Raw genomic sequence first — 23,728 nt, forward strand, 5'->3', positions numbered from 1 at the left:
CCTGTTTCTGTGTCTGCCTTTGTCTGTGTGTGTGTGTGTGTGTGTGTGTGTGTGTGTGTGTGTGTGTGTGTATATATATATAGAGAGAGAGAGAGAGAGAGAGAAAGAGAGAGAGAGAGAGAGAGAGGTGCAGTCAAGCATGACCTACAGTGACCCTATGAACAACTGAACAACAGATCTGAAACTTGTTCTATCCTGTGCCATCTTCATACTTTCTGACATATTAGAGCTTACTGCAGTAGTCACTATGTCAATATACCCAGTTAACCCTCTACCTTCCTGAGCATCATGTCTCATTCCAAAGAATAGCACTTCCTAGCAACATGCCCAAAGTATGTGAAGCAAAGCCTCATCATCTTTGCCTCCAAAGAGCACTGTGGCTTTACCCTCTTCAAGATATGTTTGTTTGTTCTTTTGGCAATCTATCGGGTATTCAGCACTCTTTTCCAACAGGACAACTCGAAAGCATAATTTCTTCTTCTTCTGTCATCTTTATTCATTGTCCAACTCTCAGATGTATAACAAGTGATTGGAAAGACCATAGCCTGAATCAGATGAGCCTTAGTCCTCAAACTGAAATAATCACTCCTCAATAATTTGGAGAGGTCCTTAACTATAGACTTTCCCAGTACAATGTGTATCCTAATTTCCTGACTGCTGGTACCAAGGATGTTAATTATGGTTCCAAATAAGATGAAGTTGTCTACTTATTTGATGGAGTCTGTCTTGGAGAGAGTGAAAGCAAGTTTCTCTCCTTAGAGGCTAGGATTTTGAAGTTCTGTCTCATATACTTTGGGAACGTGGCCATGGGGAGGCCCATTATGCTCGGAGTGTGGAGGGACAACGCAGGAGAGATAGACCTCAAATGAGATGGCTTGATACAGTACAGTAACTGGGGCCTTGACGATAAGTGTGGCAGAGTCAGTGAGACTGGCTCAGGACAGGACAGGCTTCAGAGCTCTTGTACATAGGGTCACTGTGAGTCACAGGCAACTTGACAACACATAACAACAACAGTAATGATGCTGCCTATTGTCCCAGTGATAAGAATCTGTTTTCTTGACACTAAGATGCAATCCATATTGGATTTTGTATTTTTTTTTTATGTTCTGCAACATGTGCTTCAAGTCCTCTTCACTTTCAGCAAGTAAGTTTGTGTCATCTGCATAAAGCAAGTTATTGCTGAATCTTCCTCTGATCCTGACGCCACATTCCTCTTCACAGACATTAGCTTCTTGAATAATTCGCTCAGCATACAGATAGAATAGGTATGAATACAACCCTGACACACCCACTTCATAATTTTAAACCATGTAGTGTTACCCTACTCTGTTTGCAAAAACAGCCTCTTGTGGTTGGTCTTTGCTGTGTTTGGTATAGAAAGTATTAACCAGAGATTAACCTCTTGCCTCTGTAAACAAACATCCATACTGAGACTTCCTGTAAGATCGTAAGAGAGAGAGTTATGGAGAGGGGTAGATGAAGAACATTCTGTAATACAGAGTATACTCTGGTTCCCCTTAACCCCTCTACTTTTCTTCTTATTTGTTTCTTTCTTTTTCTTCAATTTAGGGTTTGTTTTTTTTAACCCCTCTTCAGATTCTCTTTTCTTTCTTACCACCTTCAGTTTTGGTTTTGCTTTTTCATTTTAATGTGCACTCTTATTCTGTTGCTTGGGCATTTTTCTAATTTTAAATATATTTTGTCTTGCTTCTTTTTTTCTTTGTCCCACCTGGCAACAGAGAGCAAAAGTATGGGCACAGCCTAGATGTATACATATTTTCTGTAGTTTCATATTGGGCAAGAGCAAAAAGCAGCTCCCACTCTAGCTGGTTGATGAGAGATTGCAAACAAAACACCATCCTAGCTGTTTTACATCTTGAACTGCTTTACACAAACAGAGACTTATATACAAACATCTCCATCTTCTATCACACCTACAAGAAGACATAAGGTGGAAGACTAAGAATTGCCAAAGTAGAAAACTGTGTATCATACTTGCACAGCTCTATAGATACCTCATAATAGTAATAACACCAACACAGCCACATTCCAATGTCTTGGAGGCAACATAGAACCTTAAACCACACAGAAATACATACACACACATACCAGGAAAAGATGGCGCACGCGCACACACACACACACATACACACACACACACACGTGGCCAAAAACACAGAAGCAGAAAATCTTTTTGAGTAAGAAATGCTATTGGAACTTCTTAGTAAGGAATTTAAAACATTATAGTTCAATACCTTCAGGGGATTGAGAAAACACAGAAAATATTGAGAAATTAAAAAAATGTATATAGAGCGAGCTCTGTTGGCCTCATGGATAGAAAGTTATGCAACCAAGCCAAAGATTTTAATCTGTGGCCCTCAGGCCTGGTTTTAATTGGTTTTGGTTAAACATTCTTCTAAGTGGAATAGCACTCATCTGTCCACTTGCTGAACAGAGGTAACTCGTGGTTGCCAAACTCTGTGACACTGATGTGTCAAATGTGATAATGGTTACCTATGGTGGACAGTGTTTGTTGGAGATTCCTGATTAAAGCAAGCTTGGAAACAGAGTGGCATCCACTTCTGAAATAGCTTGTCTCCTGAAACTCTATGAATGTGGAGAAACGATGAAAGTTATAAAAGTGTTCAGGTCTTTTGTTCATAGGGTCATTAGGAATTGTCTATGGCTCGACAGCACATAACAACATTAGACCAAATAGATAAAATAAATGGCAAATTAGGAGCCACACCAAAAAAACCACAAATAACAAACCCAGAAAGTTGAAATTTATATTATTAAGATTAAAATTTCATAAACAGATAGGACACTGGAGGGACAAAAGAAGTAGAAATAAGTAAGTATAACACTTAAAAAGAGGGAATAGAAATCCTGTAATTCTAATATGTTAGAGGAACAATCAGGAAAAAATGTAAAATTAAGAAAGCATGAGAATTATACAGGAAGCTATCAAGAGGAATAACTTACATGTAATTGGAATTTCAGAACAGGAAAATAAAAAAATAAAGGACAGCAGGAGTTGTTGAATATGTGCTGGAAGAAAACTTCTCAAATATGAAATTTTTTTTTCAAAAAAACACAAATGTATTTAAGAAACTGAACAAACCCCAAGATCCCAAAAGAATGCAAAATTACACCGTAGTCAAATATTTAAAAAATCAAAGACAAATAAAGATTATTTAAAGTAGACTGGGAAAAACAAAGAGTTACCTATGAAGGAGAACCAACAAAGCTAAGCTTCAATTTTCAGCACATTGCAATGCAGGCAGGAAGACAATGGTGTGACACATATAAAATGTTGAAAGAAGGGGGAAATGATCAACCAAGCATTATTGTTGTTGTCAGATGACTAGTAAAATTATCCCTCAGAGATGACAGTGAAATCAGGACATTTGAGATTAAACAGAAGCTGTGGGAATTTGTGAAAACTAGATCAATATTAGACAGCCCTGGTAGTGAAATCCAGATGAACTTACACAGCACAGCAAAGACTACACCTCTCTGGGGGTTTAAACCCCCCAGAGGTAACATGGGAGAAAGATGAGCTATCTCCTTCCACATGATTTACAGACTCTGAAACCTGCTGGATGGTCATTTAATGAGTTGATTCCTATTCAAAAGCAATAATTTTGTAGGTATGTATGTACTCATTCGAGACCAGTGTTACAGGGGAAAAAAAAAACATTAAAAGAATTCTTCTGACAGAGAACCAACAAAATTAGCACATTTAAACACCATTCAGAAACTGACAAAGACATACACATTCACAAAGTAAAATAAGATTATAAGGCTAAAAACAGGCAGCCAGATGGATCAATACATAAGTGAGGTTAACTACAAAACAAAACAAGAAATAATTTGTGTACAGAATTTCCAAATGGTGAGAAAGTCAAGGCAATTTAAAGATAAAATGAACTGTATTAAACTGAGGAATAATATTGTTGTTGTTGTTATGTGCAGCTGAGTCACTTGCGACTCATAGTGACCCTATGTACAACAGCTCTAAACTCTGCTCTGTCCTGTGCCAATCTCATTGCCTCTGACACTCATCCTGATTGCCCCCGTCACCAAATCAATCCATCTCCCAGAGGGCCTTCCCCTTCTGCGTCTCCCCTCCACCCTCCCAAGCATGATGTCCCTCTCCAAGGACCAGTCTCTCCTCACAACATGACCAGAGTATGTCAGACGAAGCCTCAGAATCCTTGACTCGAAGGAGCAGCCCGGTTTAACCCTCTCCAAGATGAATCTGTTTGTTCTCTTAGCAGTCCATGGCACCTTCAGCACTCTTCTACAACATACAAGCTCAAAAACATCAATTCTCCTTCTATCCTCCTTGGTCATTGTCCAGCTCTCTGATGCATAACAAATGATTGCAAAGACCATGGCCTGTACCAGACGCACCTTTGTCTCCAGACACACACCGTTGCTCTTGAGTACTTTAGAGAGGTCCCTAACAGCAGACTTTACCATGGCAATACGTCTTTTAATTTCCTGACTGCTGGTGCCAAGAGTGTTGATTGTGGAGCCAAGCAAACTAAAGCTGTGAACAATCTCAATCTCTTCAACATCCATCCTGATGCTGCCAATTGGTCCAGTGGGGAGAATCTTTGTCTTCTTGACATTGAGCCTCAATCCATATTGAAGGCTGCAGTCCCTGACCCTCAGCAGCAAGCGCTTCAGGTCCTCCTCAGCTTCAGCAAGCAGGGTTGTGTCATCTGCATAACACAGATTGTTTATGGATCTTCCACCAATCCTGATGCCACATTTCTCCTCATAGAGTCCAGCCTCCCAGATAATCTGTTCTGCATACAGGTTGAAAAGGTACGGAGACAGGACACATCCCTGGCATACACCCTTCCCAATTTTGAACCATGAACCATGCAGTGTTTCCTTGGTCTGTCTGACAACTGCCTCCTGGTCCAAGTATAGGTTTCTCATTAGCATGAGCAAGTGTTTTGGGATTACCATTCTTCTCAGAGTCAGCCACAGTTTGTTATGATCCACCCAGTCAAACACCTTTGCATAATCAATGAAGCACAGACAGACATTCCTCTGAGGAATAAAATAGTAATGTATAAAACAATATCAACAATAATTAATAAACTTTTTTCATAAAACTCATCAAGACTTAATAAACACTAAATAAGCAACACTGAAATAAATGATAAGAAAAAATATCACTAAAAAAGAAAATTACAGGACAATAACCCTCAAGAGCATAGATGCAAAGACTCTCAACAAAATCCTAGCTGACAGATAATCCAATATTATATCAAAAAGAATCAAATATCATGATCAAGTAGGATTATATCATGTGTGCAGAGAGTCAATTCTGACTCAACAGAACATAACAAAACAGCATATAAAATCAATGGTCAACATTTTTCTCAATAGAGAGATTGAACACATTCCAATTAGGAATAAGATGTCCTTTATCCTCACTCCTATCATATATTGTATAAAAAGTTCCAGACATTTACAAAATCATTGCTCCTGTGTGCTGTGTAGTTTTCCATCGCATGAATGTACCGTAATTTCTCAATCCATTCAATTTTTTTCTTTTTTTATATTTGGGCTGGTTCATGTTTTTGTGATGGTGAATAACCCTGCTGTGTGTATGAAGTTTGTAAATAAATCAGTATAAAATGTTTAAAAGATTACAAGTTCCAGATAGAGCCATTAGGCAAAATAGGAAATAAAAAATATCCAATTATTAAAAATATATTTTTCTGAAACACTGTTTCTATTTGTAACCATGTGCCATGTTATACATAGAAAATCTCAAAATTCAGCAAGAAAATGACAGAATCTAATTGAATGGCTTATAAATATGGCAAGAGTACAAAATTAACACAGACAAATGAGCTGGACTCTTCTATGATAACAGAATCCTTAAAAGGAAACAAGGGCAGTAATGCCATTTACAATATCTACTCAAAAGAGGAACTCTTTGGGAATAAACTTAACACTTAACAAAAGATAGGAAATCCCTTTCTGGTGATCCAGTGGAAAGAAGTTGCACTGCAATCCTAAAGACACAAGGTTTGAACCCACCAGTTTCTCTGCCTCTAAAAACCCACTGGATGATCTATAAATCTGTAAGGTGATCTATAAGTCACTGGATGAGCTTTAAGTCAGTTCTGACTCCACAGTAAATAGCAACAACAATACAAACAGGCAGCTCTCGTGGCCTGGTGGTAAAAACCATACTGCAACCAAAAGGCATGTGTTTTGGATTCACAAGCTTCTCTGTAGAAGGATGGGCAATCTCCTCATGTGCTATTTACTACCTATAAAAATCTGTTGGAGGGTCAACTATAAATCAATTTGACTTGACAGAAAACAACAAAAGAAATACAAAGAAAACTAAAAATTATTACTATACAAACCAGAAAGAGACCTATATAAATGGAACAGTATACCATGTTACTATATACTTAGCATTATTCCTTTACTGTGTAATGGAATTCCATTAGTAAAAGGATTCCATTACCGAGTAATGTTGTTGTTATGTGCCGTCGAGTCGTTTGCGACTCATAGCGACCCTATGTACAACAGCCCCAAACCCTGCTCTATCCTGTGCCAATCTCATTGCCTCTGACACACCCATCCCGATTACCCCAGCCACTGAATCAATCCACCTCATAGAGGGCCTTCCCCTCCTGCGCTGTCCCTCCACCCTACCAAGCATGATGTCCCTCTCCAAGGACCGGTCCCTCCTTACAACATGTCCAAAGTATGTTAGATGGAGCCTCAGAATCCTTGCCTCCAAGGAGCCATCCGGATGAGTTAATTTCTGGGTTCTTGATTTCGTTCCACTGATCTATGTGTCTGTTATTATACCAATATTATATTGTCTGTCATTATACCAATATTATGTTGTTTTCATTATTACAGCTATGTAGTAAGTTTTGAGAATAAGGATAACCATGCCTCCCACTTCATTCTTGTTTTTTGAAGTACTACGATTTTTAAAAGTCTCTTTCCTTTCCAAATAAACTTACAATTGCCTTTTTTATCTCTTTGAAAAATAAATTTGCTATCTGTATTGTGATTGTGTTGAACAGGTAGTTTGCTTTTGATAGGTTTTCATCTTCACTACTAAGTCTTCCTGTTCATTAATGGCCAACATAAAGGTTGCCCACATCACTTCAGAGCTCATCTGCAAAAGACGAGTATACCTGTGCCAGGAGCACCAACATCACAGGAGAATGGAGAAGTAATGAGTGGACAGAAGTGTCCTGAGGTCTGAGCCATTATACCAGTGTTGGCTGGGGGGAGGAGGAGGGAGGTGCTGAAGGGGTGAGGAGAGGGAACTGACTGGATGCTCAGGGAGGGGTGGGGGTGGGAACATGTTGAATGTGCTGAAGGTGGTGGATGAGGTGGGTGTGGGGGGTATTTGCGCCAGGGCCAATAACAGACCTATTACCTGTGCAATGAGGAAGACTCTCTCATCTGCTTTTGTGGGTAAAATATTTGTATGTCAAATATTGTTCTAAAGTTGATCATCCAAATTAAGACAGATTAAGGAGAAGAACATAATGTTGGTGGGATTGTAAAATGGTACAATTATTTTGGAAGGCAATTTTGCATTTCCTCAAAAAGATGAACATAGAAAAATTCCCTGTGACTCAACTCTTGCACTGCTTGGAATATATCCTGAGAAAGTGAGAACTGAGGCACAAGTGGAGACTTGCACAACAATGTCCATAAGCAGTATTATTCGCCATCACAAGAATGTGTAAACACCTCAAATGTCCAACAATAATCGAATGGATTGCAAAATTACGGTATATTGACACAATGGAATACTATGCAGCATACAGGAGCAATGATTTTGTAAAACCCTAGACTGCTAGGAGAACAAACAGGTTTGTCCTAGAAAGGGTGAGAGCAGGCTGGTCCTTGGAGGCAAGGATTCTGAAGCTTTGTCTGACATACTTTGGACATGTTGCAAGGAGGGACCAGTCCTTGGAGAGGGACGTCATCCTTGGGAGGGTGGAAGGACAGTGCAAGAGACGAAGACCCTCGATGAAATGGATTGATTCAGTGACTGGGGTAATGAGGGTAGGTGTGTCAGAGACAATGAGATTGGCAGAGGATAGAGCAAGATTTAGGACCGTTGTACATAGGGTCATTATCATAACAACAACAACTTAATTTGGAAGGGACTGGAGAGTATTATGCTAAGTGAATTACCTCAGTCCCATAAGTACAAATACTGTACAAGACCATTATTAAAGACGTAGAAAATGTGTATGAGGATCCAAGGGGGAAAGGGTAGGAACAGAGGGGTGAGGATGGGAAGGGGAGCAATCACAGGGTCACACAATTCGATATAGATGGAGGGGTGGGTAAAGGAAATGGTCATGATCTGGTGTGAAAAAAATGTTTAATAACTTTCTAAGTCAAGCAATAAAAAATAAAAATTTTATTTTAAAAAATAACTATGGAAGCAGCAATCAAGAGATCAAACAATATATTTAATTGGACAAATTTAGTACCCAGAGCTTCTTTAAAGTGCTAAAGAGCATGGATGTCACTTTGAAGACTGAGGTATACCTGAGCCAAGCAAATAAATGAAATAAAATGATTCACCTATGCGAGGAAGTAGTGCATAATGACATAAAAAATATGGTTATGAAATTTTTTAGTTTTACTTTTCATTTTAACAGTGTCATTAAGATAAATACAATTCACAAACAATGCAATCTACATTTAAAGTGCATCTCAATTGCTCCATACACATAAATGTTGGACAGTGAATATGGAAGATCAGAAAAGAGTTGACGTATTCAAATTGTGGTAAGAGTGATAAATACTGAGAGTATAGTAAGCTGATTTTGTTTTGGAAGAACTCCAGCCAGAGTGCTCTTTAGAAGCCAAGATGACAAGACTTCATTCCACATACAGAAGACATGTTATCAAGAAATATCAGTCTTGGAGACCAATGTCAAGATGAAAATAAAAAGACAAAGCTCCTCAGTGAGACGCCTGACACAGTGGCTGAAACTGTGCCTTAAGCTCAGCTGAGATTGTGTTGGATCTGGCAGGGGTTCGTTCTGTTGTAGAGAGTTGTTTTAGATATATTTCAAGGGAAAGTACAAGATCATTATATTCATGTTCCTAAAATTTATATCTTGGCCCTCTCATTGGTCAGGGTCACATGGCAGCAAATGAGGCAAAGTGAGAGCCTCAGAGTTGCCACTGTCACCAGCATAGCAAGAGACCTAAGCTGATCTTGGGGCCTGTTTGCAGGCCCTGCACTCCTCCAAGGAGTCACAGAAGTCTGGTTGTATTTGAGTAAGATGGACAGTAGCTTTGATTGTGATTGTGGTGAGCTGGAGCCACCTGAAGATTAACAAAAGGCATCTTCTGTTGATCAACAGCTGATAGCACTTTCTGCTGAAACAGAGAGCAACAAAGGAAGAAAAGAAGCAAAATGGAAATAGTGCTTACCAGCACCTTAAAAAGATGCTGCTAAGGACCAGGCCAACACTGAAGTATCTGCACCACGAGGAGAATGTTCATCAAAGCCTGTTGTGTGCATAGTTGTTCACATTTTTGTTAAATGTTAAATTATTTAGCACAGTAAATCTGAGTGCATAGTATGTCATTTTTTAAAAAAAAACATATCCTTGATTGCCAGTGATTTTGAGCATTTTTTCATGTGTCTATTGGCTATCTGAATATCTTCCTCTCTAAAAAGTCTTCCCATGTCTTTTGCTCATTTTGTTATCAGACTTTTTCTTGTGGAGGCCATGTAGGATTCTGTAGACCCTTGTCTGAATGGGTATTAACAAATGTGTTTTCTTTTCACTCTTTTGGAAAATTTTTTTGATGAATATAGGGATTTAATATTTAGGAGGTCCCAATCAATTTTTTTTGCCTTGTTTTTTTTTTCAGTCATCAGTTTTTATCCTCTCCAGATGGTGCATTTCTGGCTGTATTTGGCAGTCTCTTTATACCATAGATTAGGCCATCTAAACTTGGTCCTAGTTTGTCTCTTATTAATTTTATCATTTTAGGCTTTAATTCCAGGTCTCTGGTCCACCTTGAGTTGATTTTTATGTATGGTATGAGATGTGGATCCTGTTTCAACTTTCTGCTGGTAGCAGTCTATTTTTGTCAGCACCACTTTGTTGAAGAGGTTGTCATTTCCCCATTGGATAGGTTACTGGTAGAAAACATGGACTTGGTTAGAGAAATGAAGCTGGAGATAGAGTGATAGAATGATAGAATTTTACATTGTTGTTGTTATTAAGTTGCTATGTGCCACTGCGTCACCTGTGGCTCACAGTGACCCTACATACAACAGCTATGAAGTCTTCCCTATCCTGAGCCAGTGTCACAGATTCTAACATACCTATTTTCATTATCCCAATTACTGTATCAATCCATCTCACCTGAGGTCTTCCTGTCCTGCACCATCCCTCCATCTTTCCAAGCATGATGTCTTTCTCCAAGGACCAATCCATTCCTGGCCATGTGTCCACTGTATGTGAGATGGAGCTTCAAATCTTAGCATCCAAGGAAAAATTTGGTTTCACCGTCTCCAGGACAGACTTATTTGTTACTTTGGCAGTCCAGAGCATGTTCAGAAATCTTCTCCAGCACCACAACTCAAAAGCATCGAATTTTCTTTCACCCTAAGTCATTGTACAGCTCTCTGATGTATAGCAAGTAATTGTGAAGACCTGGATCAGGTCCACCTTAGTCTCTAGACTGGCATTGTTGCTTCTTAGAACGTTGGAGAGGTTCCTGACAGCATATTTTCCCAGCGCAATCCATCTTTTGACTTTCCTACTGCTGGTGCCAAGAGTGTTGATTGTGGGTCCTCAATTTCATCTCTATCTATCTTGGTGCTGCCAATTGGCCCAGTGGTGAGAATCTTTGTTTCTTGATGTTGACCTTCAATCCATATTGAAAACTAAACATGGTCTTGTTGACAGAAATGGGTCTGGGAATATTGTTGTTGTTGTCATGTGCTGTCAAGTTGCCTACAACCCATAGCGACCCTCGACCCTATACATAGCAGCTCTACACCCTGCCCTGCCCTTAACCAGTCTCACTAATTCTAACATACTTACCCCTTGTTAGTTTACCAATCCATCTCATCTGAGTCTTCCTCTCCTTTACTGTACCTCCACCCTTCCAGGCATGATATCCTTCTCCAAGGACTAGTCTCTCCTGGCCACTTGTCCAAAGTATGTGAAACGAGCTTCAAAATCCTAGCCTCCAGGGAGAAAGTTGGTTTCACTCTCTCCAAGACAGACGTATTTTTTTTTCTTTAGCAGTCCATAATGTGTTCAAGACTCTTCTTCAGTATCTCAATAGAATGACAGAATTCTGCAAATGATTTATTCATTACAAATACCTTTCATAAGAAACATAAACACAGGCTATACACATGGATTTCCTCTGATAGTAAGCACAGGAATCAGATTTATTACACCTGTGGAAGGAAGCATAGAAGAAGTTGAATATCAGCAGTGAAAACTAGGCTACATATTAATTGTGGGATCAAATACTCATATGCAAGTTCAAAACAAAGCTAAAGATAGTCAAATCAAATACACAGGAATCAAAATTTGATTTTGAGTCCATCTCACCTGAATTTAAAAACCAACTCAGGAACAGGTGCGATGTCTTGAACACTAATAGACCAAATGAGCTGGGGGAGGGTATCAAGAATATCATCCACAAAGCATGCAAAAGGTCATTACAAAAACAGAGGAAGGATAAAAGACCAAAATGGATGTCAAAAGAACTCTGAATATGTCCCTAGAGTGCCGAGAAGTCAAAGCAAAGGGAATAAATCATGAACTTAAGGAAATGAATGGAAGATTTCAAGATGCAGCTTGGGAAGACAAAGCGAAGTATTATAATGAAATGTTTAAAGAGGTGAAGGCTGAAAATCAAAAGACCTGAACTGCTCGCATTTCTTTTTCTTTTATTAAAACATTTATTGGATGTTGCTCCAGATTATTCAGAGAGTTCCACCAAATACAACACTGTGGGAGGCAGAAATTTCCACAGAACAACTATCCAACATAACTCTCAAAATACTTACATTTTGGTTAATTATTCAGAGTATTGTTACATATTTTCCTTCTTTTTTCTTCTTAAATAAATGCAATGTTTCCTGGGTTACAGAAATATATTCACAATCACTATAAAAAGTTCAGCATATCCAGAAAATAAACATTGCTTGTAGTCTACCCATCCATGTATAAACACTAAAAGGTGCTGCCTTTTGTCCATCTAGATTTATACTATCTATGAACAGATACAAATATCCATCAATTTCTACTATAATCTACCTCTAACCAGTATACTATTTCCATATTTTTAATTACGTGTTTTTACTAAACAATGCACTATGTATTTGGTTCTTCATTTCAATTGGTCACTCAAACTCTCAACTCAATATTATTGAGTTGGAACTAACTTATAGGTGGTCCTCTAGCAAATTTTCTGAGGTTGCAAACAATTTGAGGAAAGGTTGTCCATCTTTGTTCCATAGAGCCACTAGTAGATTCAAACTTCCAAAGAAATTACACTTTTCCCCCCTTATTCTTTTTTAAAAATAATTTTAATGAACATTTACAGAGATTTTGGATTTCCATTCATTCATTGCTGCACTTCTCTCTCCGCCCAGACCTCCCACCCCAAATTTGCTCCTCTCTTTGAAAAGTAAAAGAAACACTCCATCCCTGGTACACAATCCCCCCGCACCCCTCCCACCACCCCAAGTACATTCCACTATGCAGACTTAATTGTGGACTCTTGTGATAACCATAATACCCTATCATATATCGCTTTTAAATTATTCACTCCCTCATCTGTTTCAGTGCAGTATACACAATCTATCCAGTTTTTCTCAGTCTTACCCCAACCCTGATATCAGTCCCATTTTACACTGCTCGCATTTCTTAACCTAAAGGAACTAAAGAACCAGTTCAAGCCATGAGTTGCAATACTTATGGACACTATGGGAAGAATACTGAATGATCGAGGAAGCATTTTTAGAAGATGGTAGGTGTATACAGAGTCATTATACCGAAAAGAATTTTGTATAATCAATGATTTATTCATTGCAAATACCTTTCATAAGACACACAAAAAGCAACTATACACATGGACCTGTGGTCTACAGAGGAATCAGATCGATTACATATGTGGAAAGAATCATTGAAGGTTAATATTAGTTGTGAAAGCTAGGCCAGGAACTGGTTACAGGACAATCCATTAACTACTCACATGCAAGTTCAAATTGAATATAAAGAAAATTAAATTGAATCCAGAAGAACCAAAGTTTGACCTTGAGTCTATCCTACCTGAATTTAAAAACTATCTCAGGAACAAGATTGAGGGCTTGAACACTAATTAATTAAGGCCAGATGAGCTGTGGAAAGATATCAAGAATATCATGCATGAAGAATAAAATACTATGCTGCATTGAAAAACAAGGAACTCATGCAATATTATTCAAAATGGTTGACTCTGGAGAACATTATGCTGAGTGAAATATCCCAGTCACAAAAGGACAAATATTACATGATGCCACTGTTGTAGAATGGGACTGTCCTTGGGGTTGGGGAGACACTGAGTGGGATGGGTTCAATAATGTATACTGCACTGAAGCAGAGGAGGGAGAGAACCGTCTAAAAGAGAGATGTAACTGGGTATTTCTGTCATCACAGGAGACTAGAGCGAGGGCTGCATGGTGGAGGGGACCTGGGGGAGGGTTTGTAAAACAATGAAAGAATCTTTTCTTTTACTTTTCCATAATTTTTGGACTCATGTACTTATAACTTGTTAGTCAAATTTGTGTCTTCTAGGTTGCAACACCCCCATGATACATCTTGAAGGATATGTACATGTACAGCCAAGCACAATCAATAAGAGTGCATCTGAATTCCAAAATCAATCTCCATAATAGTCTATGTGTTTCCTACTGCCAAAGGGGCCCTTTAGAGTAGTGAGAGAAGATCTTCACCCTGAAACCCACAGCGTCCCTTTTCAGCAGGAAGTGGCTAGGAGAGTGCGCCGTCCCCTTTTCCTTGTGGCTCGGGGTGGGGTCTCTCTCAGGGAGGGGTGGTGGGGAGTGGCGGGGGATGCACTGACGGAGAGGATTGATCGGAGCTGGCTTTGGCAGGCACTGTGGCATTTGGACGGGAGCAAACTGGGAGGAGGGTCGAGAGAGTGGTGCGGCAGTGGATGGGTGGAGGCCCAGGATCTCTGTAGATGTTTATGAGAATTGGTAAAATATAGTTATAGAAAAAAAAAAAAAGTGTCATTACAAAAACAGAAGAGAAAGAAAAGACCAAGACGGATGTCAAAAGAGGCTCTGAATATTGCACTAGAGCACAAAGAAGACAAAACAAATGGAAGAAAGCAGGAAGTTAAAGAGCTGAACAGGAAATGTCAAAGGGCATTAGGGAAGAAAAATCAAGTAGTATAATGAAATGTGCAGAGATAGAGTCAGAAAATCAAAATGAACAAACTCACTTGGCATTCCTTAAGATGAAGGAACAAATTCAAGTCTCAAGTGGCAATACTTAAGGATGCTATGAGCAGAATTGTTGAATGATACAGGAAGCATCAAAAGAAGATGGAAGATATGGTAAAAAGAAAACCTACCAAATGGAAACAAGTAATTGGCAATACCATCTCAGAGAAGGATCTTGTAACAAAAATTTACATAATACTCTTGGGTCTCCATAAGAAAAAGGCAATTACAAGATGGGCAAAAGACATGGAAAGACTTTTCACAGAAGACATTTAGAGGGGCGACATACATATGAAGAAATTCTCAGAATCACTGGCAATAAGAGAGATGAAAATCAAAACCACAATGAGATACTGTCTTACTTCAGAAGCAGTGTCAAGGTTTAGCAGGGCAGCAAGCAATAAATGTTGGAGAGAATGTGGAGAAGTGGAAACTGTCATACACTGTTGGTGGGATTGTTAAATGGTATAACCTCTCTGGAAGACAGTTTGGTATTTCCTTAAAAAGCTGAACATAGAAATTCCATATAACCCAGCGGTTCCACTACTAGGAATATGCTCCAAGGAAATTAGAACTGAAACACAAACTCAGATTTGTCCACCAATGTTCATACCAGCATTATTAATGATTGCAAGATCATGGAAATAGCACAATTGTCCAATATAAAGTAAAGGATTTAGAAATTATGCACAATCAATAAGAGTGCATCTAAATCCCAAAATCAATCTCCATAATAGTCTATGTGTTTCCTACTGCCAAAGGGGCCCTTTAGAGTAGTGAGAGAAGATCTTCACCCTGAAACCCACAGCGTCCCTTTTCAGCAGGAAGTAGCTAAGAGAATACGCCATCCCCTTTTCCTTATGACTCAGGGTGAAGACTCTCTCAGGGAGGAGTGATAGGGAATGGCAAAGGACACACTGACAAAGAAGATTAATCAGAACTGGCTTTGACAAGCACTGTGGCATTTGGACAAGAACAAACTGGGAGGAGGGTAGAGAGAATAGTGCAACAAGGAATGAATGGAAACCCAAAATCTCTGTAAATGTTTATGAAAATTAATAAAATATAGAAAAAAATAAAAAAAAGAAATTATGGTACTTACACAATGGAATACTATTCAGCTCTCAGGAGCAACAGTTTCCAAAAAAAAAATACCACATATCTTGAGACAGACTGAATAGCATTATGGTAAGTGAACTAACATAGTCTCATAAGGACAAGTAGTGCATATTACAATGTTTGTAAAATGGAGACTATGGTGCACCTGATCCAGGTTATGGTCTTGGCAATTACTTGTTAGGAGTCATCTATGACTCGACGGCACCTAACAACAAAAATATTGCTATGCATCAGAAAGCTGGACAATGACTAGAGATTATAGAAGGAGAATTGATGCCTTTGAGCTGTGGTGCTGGAGAAGAGTATTGAATATTCCATGACTGCTAACAGAAGAGGAGCTCATGATCTTTGTTTCTCATTGTTGTATCCTGAGAGTCTTCCTGTTTATCTCTGATCCTCTAATCTTGCCAATAGAGTGTCTTTTTCCAAGGACTGAACCCTTCTGACAACATGCCCAAAATATGTGAGATGAAATTTCACATTTTTGCCTCTAAGAAGCAACCTGTTTTCAGTTGCTCCAGAAAAAATTTGTTTGTGCTTTGGCAATTTATTCTGTATTCTTCTTTACTATCACAATCCAAAGGCACCAATTATTCTTCAGTCGTCTTTACTCATTGAATAACTTTAATATGCATAGGAAGAAACTTAAAATATTATTACTTAGATCAGGTACACCTTATTCTTTAAACTGATATTCTTGTGTCTTGGAACTTTAAAGAGATCCTTGATAGAACTCTCCAAAACAAAATGTGGTTTGATTTCTTGACAACTATCATGAGTGTTAATTGTGGATCCTAGTAAAACTGAGCTGTTAACCTCAATCTTTTGTCCATTTATCATAATGACACTCATGTTAACCAGCGGTGAGAATTTTTGTTTTCTTGATGTTGAGATGTAACCCATTATGAAGGCTGTAGTCTTTGACCTTTTTTAGTGCTTCAAATCTTATTCCCTTTCTGTAAACAAAGTTGTGCCAATCTAATGTTGCATTCTTAACCATACCATTTAGCTACTTGAATGATTTTCTCAGCATATTTAATTTGCTCAGCAGATTGAATAGGTATGAATTGAAAGGATACTCTGTTGCAAACACCTTTAAACCATGCAGTATTCCTTTGCTTTGTTGATAACTGATTCTTGGTCTGTGTACAGGGTTTCCATGTACACTATTAAGTACTGTGAGATTCCCAATATCCACAATATTAGCCATAATTTGTTATCATCCACATAGATAAATATCTTTGCATAGTCAATAAAACACAAACAAAAATATTTCTGGAATTCTTAGCTTTCATCCACAACCTAGTAATGATATCACTCATCCCATGACCTTTTCTGAATCCAGTTTGAACTTCTGTCAAGTTCCCCATCAAAGTACTGTTGCAGCAGGTTTTGAATAATCTACACCAAGATTTTACACATATGATGTTAATTCTATTGTTTGATCATTTTCATAATCTGCTGCATCACCTTTATTTGGAATGGTAAAAATACAAATCTTATCCAGTCAGTTGGCTAAGCAGCTGTCCTCAAATTAAATGGCAGAGACTGGTGATCATGTCCAGGTCTGCACATGTTTCCTAAAACACCTCAACTGGAAATCTATAAATTCCAGGGCCTTATTTATTTAAATAATACCTTCAATGCAATTTGGACTTCTTCCTTCAGTTGCTGTTGTTGTTATGTGCCGTCGAGTTGTTTGCAACTTCCTTCAGTACTCTTGATAATGCCCTAACTCCTTGGTATGGTTTTGCATTGGCCAATTTCTTTTTATAAAATAACAAACTCTATGTACCCTTGCATCTCCCTTTGACATTTCCAGAATGATTCAAGACTTTTCCATAGAATTTTTCAATGTCACAACTCTGGTGCCTCAATTTGTTCTTCAGTTATTTCCACTTGATAAATGTTGGAAGTGTTCTTTTCTTTTGGTTTTCTAACTCCAATATAAACTGTACATTTCTAAATGTACAGCTCTTGGCACATTTTGTTATAATACTTTGCTTTGTTTTCTCCAGATGCTCTTTGACAATTTCTTTTCAGGACTCTGATTTCAGCATTTACTCTTTTTCAAGTAGATGTTCCAGTCTCTTCTAACACCTGCTTTGGTCTTTTCTTTCTTCCCTGTCTTTATACTAACCTTTTGTTTTGAGGATGATGTCCTTTAAAAAAAATGGTTTGCTTACAAAGTTCATATGCATTGTGTTTCACACTAATCTTCATTCATATTGTCTTCCATACAATTTTCAAGCATTTATGTTTTATAAAATTAATCTCCAGTGGACCTTGCCCATCATTGCCCTGTCTTTTCACTCAGACTTTTCTCATTTCCTTTCCCCACTCCTTCATCCATCAAACTGTGCATGAAACTATGGTTTAACTCCTTCCCCATCCTCACTTAGAACTGAGACTCGAACAGAAATTTGAACTCTAATGTTCATATTAGTGTTATTCACTATCTCAAGATCATGGAAACAGCCCAAATATCCAATCACAACTAAGTGAACTGAGAAATTGTGGAATAATCACCCAGTGAGCACTCAGAAGCAATGATTTCGAAAAATAATACATAACTTGAGAGAGACTGTATATCATGCTCAATGAACCAACTCAGTATCATAAGGAGACATACTACATAAGACCATTTTTGTGAAAATAAAAGGATAACTAGTAAAACATGTATGGGAATCCAAGGGGAGAAGAGGTAGGAGTAGGGGTTTATGTTATCCCACAATTCATCTGGTCTTTGGTCACTAGAATTCAATATATCTAATCTATTCTAAGGAGCTCTGTGGCAAGGAGTTGCACTGGCAAAACAAAAACACGTGGTTCAAATTCACCAGCTGCTTTGTAGGAGGAATATAAGCAATCTCTTTCATGTAGCTGCTTTGTGATTTACTGCCTCCAAAATCTGCTATAGGGTCAGCTACGGTCATTTCAGACTTGACTGTACATAACAACAATCTGTTCTTAACATGGCAATTAGATTAAGTTAAGACAGACTTGAAGTCATATGTTGTGCTCATGGACCCTTTTTCATTTTCTTCCCTTTCAGTTTGAACTTGCATATTAGTAGCTGATGACCTGTTCTGCAGTCAATTCCTGGCCTTCTTTTGACTGCTGATAATGATTTTCTCTGCAATCTCTTTCCACAGATGTAGTCAATCTGATTCCTGTGTATCCTATCAGGGGAGGTCTATGAAATCTCTACTCATGATTTTTAACACAAGTATTTACAATGAACAAATCATTCCATTTACAAAATTCTATCATAAAATTTCCAACCTTATTTCTGTCTCCAAGGCCATATATTTTCCAACTACCATTATTACTCCTTATTGGTTTCAAACGTTTTTGTTCCAGTCACCAATTATATTATTATTATTTTATTTTTATTTTATACTGGTTTTGATAGCTCACATATTCTATCAGTTTAAGCCTGCAAAAGTTAGTAGTAATTGTCAATTTCTCAGTCTTTGGCTTTAGTATATTTTCATATATTTTGTACCTTTGCATGTATCTGAATATTAGTTGTATTAACCAGTCCTCCTTGTATGTGTATGAGTAGTATTTTATCACTCAGTATTATACTTCAGGATAGATCTTGAAATGCCTTTTTTTTATGATGACTGCAACACCACTACTCTTCAATGTGTCATTTTCAGCATAGTAAATCATATGATTGATTCAAATGATCAATACCAGTCTAAGCTTCACTAACCTAGGATATCAATCTTTACTCATTCTATTTAATTTTTCACAGCTACCAGTTTTCCTTGATGCACACTTTGTTAATCTATGTTCCAATTATGAATAGATGTTAGGAGAGGTTTCTCCTAATTTTAAATCTTGCTATATCCACAAATGAAGTCTTTCTTTAAGTAAAAGCTACATCACATCACTAAGGTAGACTCTCCTTTGAGGAGGAAACATTTTCCCTGTCACATTTTGAGTGTCTTCCAAACTGAGGGGTTCATCTTCTGATACTCCTGTCAACAGTGTCTTTTCACTGTCTATAGGAATTTTGAAAATCTGTAATTTCAGAAGTGGGTAGCTAGTCCTGCTTCTTTTTCTTGATCTAGATGCTCCACTGAAACCTGTACACTGTGGTATATGAAATACTCGTGGTATAGATTCCAGCATTATAATAACTTGTAAACCACCACAGTATAGTTGACAGATGATACATAGATACATGAGTAGTTTAATAATTGCATAATATGTGTACGTGTATGTGTGTATTTTTTTCCACAGAACAACATGCCTTAGTTTTATTAGGCTAATACATATTTTTAATAGCTAAATAATGTCCCTATTTGATAATTTAGGGGAGCTCTGATGGTCTAAGAGGTAACTAAGAACTAATTAGTAATAATGTAGCTCTGGCAGCTTAGTGGTAAGGAGCTGTGCTTCATGTGAGAAATACCGATATGCTCTTCCATTTCAATTTACAACCCATGAAAACTTACTGGAGGGTCAGCTATGAGTTAGTTCTGACTGGACAACAATGAGTGAGTAACTTGGTACTTTACTAACATGTAATGTGTCAAGCCACTAACTTGAAAGTTGGAGGTTTGAATACACCAGAAATCCTGAGGGAGAAAAATAAGCTGTTTCCTCTACTAAGATTTACATCTCAACTAAATAGCAGTGGATTTGGCTTTCTGTTTTGTTGTTATAAAATTAGAGGTTTCCATTTTTTCACAGTTATAATCATTCAATAAACATTCTTATGCCTATTTTTTACCCACTGATTAATAATTTCTTGAGAATAACTTCCTAGAGGTAGAGCGATATAGCAAAGGACATAGATAAATAGCTCTAGATCAACAAAATATATATGGGAAATTCATATATAGCAAAAATGACATTTTATTTCTTTGGGGAAAGAATGCTTTATTAGAAAATAATGCCTGATAAATCTAAGATACACATGATATGTATCATATTAAAGTTAAGTATCAGGTAGAATAAGCTCTAAACAGCTTAAATACAAGTGGAAAGTGTCAGAAATAGATTATCTCACTTTAGAATGAAGTGGGAATTCTGATGGTGGCAGTCATAGGGAATTGCACTATCAACCCAAAGGTAGTACCTCTGGCAGTTCAAATCCACTAATGATTCCTCAAGAGAAAAATGGACAATCTTCTCCCTTGTGATATATTTTTTTGGTGCTAAGTGCCATCAACTCATGAAACAGGTTGGAACCTTTCCCTATCCTCAAAATCTCCAGCATGCTTGAGTCTATTGTTGCAGACACCATGTCAATCCATGTCATTGTGGGATTTCCTCTCTATCTTTCCAAGCATAATGTCAGGACTGGTCCCACCTGAAAATATGCCCAAAGTAAGTGAAATGAAGTTTCATCATCCTTGCCTCCATGCAGGCCCTGGTTGCTCTTCCCTTGCCTAATGGGAAAGTAGCAGATACCATGGAAGTAGGGATCTGAAAAGTGCTTACAGTTAGAACATGTCCTCAGACATTGTAGGAAAAGCCCAAGACATTTATTTCCTTCACGCTAGACAATTACCTGAGCTCCTTAACTGAGTAGAAGCTGACAACAGGTTCATAATAGAGCTGAACTAAGGCCAAGAGCCAGACTTCCCAGGTGAGCACAGCTTAAATGTCTAACTCACACAGTATACAGCTAAATAATTAGTTACTATCGTAGGTCACTAGGTTTTAGGATTATATGTTGTACTAATGAACTGAACTAATAAAACAGAATTAGGAAAAGAAGAGTAAACTGAACATAAAGTTACTAGAAGAGAGGCCTTAATAAAGGCTCAGACAAGAATTAAATTGTATCATGACCAGAAAAACAAGTTCAAAAAATAAAAGCAGAAAAATGTTTCTTTAAAAAGATTAATTAAATTGATAAATTATTAGATAGGCTTAAAGGAAATAATGAATAACAAAACATAAAACAAAAAATAAGCTATTACAATTGACTAAAAAACATAAACAAGATAATACCAAAGTATAAGGAACAACTTTACCCCCCAAAAATAATTAGAATAATAATTTAGAGGAACTGGGTAAATTCTTTGAGACATTGAAGATTGAATACAAAAAAATTCCCTGAAGAGAGAAGCCTGGCTCTAGATACTTCATTAGAGAATTATACTAATCATTTAGAAAAGAATTGACATCAATATGTTTCAAATTCTTCCAAACATGGAGGAAGAAGATATATTCTCTCTATGAAGCCAGAACTACATTAACACCACAGTTAGGCAAAGTTACCATAGGGAAGCTACAGACTGATATCTAATGTCAAAAATCACAGTAAAATCCTCTCTCAATGTCATTGAGTCAGAACCAATTCATAGTTAACCCTCCAGAAGGTTTTAAGAGCTGTAAATCAGATGAAAGAAGATTGTCTTTTTCCCAAAAGCAGTTGGTGGACGCGAACTGCCTGTCTTTGACTTGGCAGTGTAAGTTCTTACCCACTAGCCTACCAGAGTTCCTTAAAACTGAAAAAAGCAAATCAACAGCAAATTAAAAAAATATATATATAAATCTACTATGTTGTTGCTGATTGCCGTTGAGTCAAGCACAACTCATAGTGATCCTATGAACAAAAGGCCTGAAGCCTTTCTATAACTATAGTCATTTATCAAAGTTTACAGAGTTTCCAGAGGCATGTTGTTTAGGAAGTGAATGCCATTCCTACTTGCAAATATATTATGATCAAGTACAAAACAAAACAACAAGCTATGAATAAAAAAGAAGTTCCTTTGTGTGACTGAGGAAATGTATGTACGTCTAGTACAACAGTTGATTTTGCACTCAGTGGAGAAAGACTGAGAACAAAGTAACGATTGCTGCCTGGTCTCATTCTCATGACTATTACTGAATATTTTGTTGGAAATCTTAGCCAGAGCAGTAAGATAAGAAAAAGAAATAAAAGATATCCAAGTTGGAAAAGAACAAGTGAAACTACCTCTTTTCACAGATGACACATCATATGGGTAGGAAGCCCCAAAGAATTCATCAAAATTGCACCTAGAAAAAGTAGAGGAGCACAGTAGAGTTTTAGAATATGAAGTCAACACACAAAAATCAGCTCAACAATGCACAGCAGAGTTCATGAGGATGATACAAGAAAAGGGAAAGTTTTGATCTGTTGTTCAGAGGATTGCTGTGAGTCACAATTGAATTAATGGCACTTAACATCACCACCAACCAACCAAATTATTTGGTTGTTAGATGCCACTGAATCAGATTCAACACATAGTAACATGATTCACAACAGCCGACTCAATGACACATAACAACAACAGTAGTCATTTTTTCTGTTGTTTCCTAGTTTCAGTCAATATACATTGCTATCTGCAATGAATTCCTTCATTCCACAGCCTCGTCTGAATCTAGTGTTAATTTCTAACATGCCTATATTGATGTTATGCTCCTAATTTCTTTTTACAGATGAAGTTTACTTAGTCAAAACTTGATTTATTACTATTGATATTGAACTTCACATAGTTGAGCAAGATTTTACTTGCTTGTGATAGTAATGATACTGTTCAATATTTTCTGAGTCACCTTTGATATTTTTTCAGTGAGCACAAGTATAGATCTCTTTCACTTTGTTGGCTAAGTAGCTGTCTTCCAAATTTCTTGGCATAGATGAATGAGGATGTCAGCTATTTGTTGAAACAACTCAATTGGTATTCCATAAATTCATGGAGCTTCATTTTTCAACAACGTTTTCAGTGTAGGCTACACTTCTTCCTTCAGTACGCTGATCCTTGTCTCTTACTTCTTGAAATGATTAAGCAACAACCAGTTGTTTTTGGTACAGTGACTCACTGTATTCCCATATTTTTTGTTTGTTTGTTTCATTTAAATTTATTATTAATTTCAGTAAAAATTTACAGAGACTTTGGGTTTCCATTCATTCATTGTTGCATTCTTCTCCCCTCCCAACCCTCCCCCCTAGTACACTACCCTCTTGGAAAAGTAAAAGGAAAATTCTTTCATTGTTTTACAAACCCTCCCCCAGGTCCACTCCACCATGTAGCCTTCACTCTAGACTCCTGTCATGACAAAAATACCTAATCACATATC

At 37.5% G+C, this 23,728-nt stretch overlaps 1 protein-coding gene across 1 annotated transcript in view; it reads right to left on the reverse strand.

The window, feature by feature from the left end:
- The window catches only part of GRID1 (glutamate receptor, ionotropic, delta 1), a 1,297,277-nt gene that overhangs the window by 540,851 nt on the left and 732,698 nt on the right, over positions 1-23,728 (reverse strand). The window lies entirely within an intron of this gene.

Source organism: Elephantulus edwardii, unplaced genomic scaffold (genome assembly GCF_000299155.1).
Source record: "Elephantulus edwardii isolate Elephantulus edwardi_28Jun2011 unplaced genomic scaffold, EleEdw1.0 scaffold00305, whole genome shotgun sequence".
Lineage (NCBI taxonomy): Eukaryota > Metazoa > Chordata > Mammalia > Macroscelidea > Macroscelididae > Elephantulus > Elephantulus edwardii.